The sequence below is a fragment of the Bufo bufo genome, chromosome 2, assembly GCF_905171765.1.
Source record: "Bufo bufo chromosome 2, aBufBuf1.1, whole genome shotgun sequence".
NCBI classification, from domain to species: domain Eukaryota; kingdom Metazoa; phylum Chordata; class Amphibia; order Anura; family Bufonidae; genus Bufo; species Bufo bufo.
This window is the reverse complement of record NC_053390.1, coordinates 165,211,786-165,213,170: the sequence shown is the minus strand read 5'-3', so window position 1 is coordinate 165,213,170 and position 1,385 is coordinate 165,211,786.

Here is a 1,385-nt window from a genome sequence, read left to right as displayed (position 1 = left end):
TGTGGGGGCATTAGAGGACTGGGTGTGTATAGTTATGCTTTATTTTGGCGGGCGCTACAGGCATGGCCTATTACAAAAAAATATATATATATATATCTCTTATATATATAAAAACTAGCAGAAGGTCCCGGCTTCGCACGGGTATATTTTATCTATTTAATTTCATGTTTCCGTGTGTCGTAAAAAGAAATCAACAGTATCCCCCATAACAGTGACCTCCACAGTGCCCACCCCTTTAACAGTGACTGCATCTTTAACAGTGACCTCCACAGGTCCCGCCCCTTTAACAATGCCCTCCACAGTGCCCACCCCTTTAACATTGCCCACCCCTTTAACAGTGACCTTCATAATGGCCGCCCCTTTAACAGTGACTTCCACAGTGCCCGCCCCTTTAACAGTGACTTCCACACAGGGCCGTCTTTAACAATGGGCAAAAGGGGCAGCTGCCCCGGGCCCAGTTGATCCTGGGGGGCCCAAGGCAGCTGCTTCTTTTTTTGTGTGTGTGTGTTGTGGTGGAGGCCGTGATTGCATGCTAGGGTGTAGGAAGGCGGGATTCAGGGGGCCCAAGTAAATTTTTCCCCAGGGTCCAATCAATATTAAGGACAGCCCTGGTTCCACAGTGCCCGCCCCTTTAACAGTGACCTCCACAGTGCCCACCCCTTTTTATACTGACCTCCACAATGTCCCCCCCTTTAACAGTGACCTCCACAATACCCGCCCCTTTAACAGTGACCGCCCCTTTAACAGTGACCTCCACAGTGCCCGCCCTTTTAACAGTGAGCTCCACATTGCCATATTGCCACCCTTAAGGACACGGCCATATTTTACCAGGCCATTTTTTGCAAATCTGACCAGTGTCACTTTATGTGTGAATAACTTTAAAACGCTTTTACTTATCCAGGCCATTCTGAGATTGTTTTATCGTCACATATTGTACTTCATGACACTGGTAAAATGTAGTCCAATTTTTTTTTTATTACCGTATATACTCGAGTATAAGCCGACCCGAGTATAAGCCGAGCCCCTAATTTTACCCCCCAAAAATGGGAAAAATTATTGACTCGAGTATAAGACTAGGGTGGGAAATGCAGCTATAATGCAGAGTGTATGTGTATATAATGCACACACTCTACATTATATACACACATCTGCAAGAGGGTGACTCCCTGTATTTAATGCAGAGTGTGTGCATTATATACACATACACTCTGCATTAAATACAGGGAGCCATCCACAGATCTCCCCCCTAAACAGTGCCATCCACAGATCTCCCCCCTAAACAGTGCCATCCACAGATCCCCCCTAAACAGTGCCATCCACAGATCCCCCCTCCCCTAAACAGTGCCATGATGGCACTGTTTAGGGGAGGGGGTATCTGTGGATGG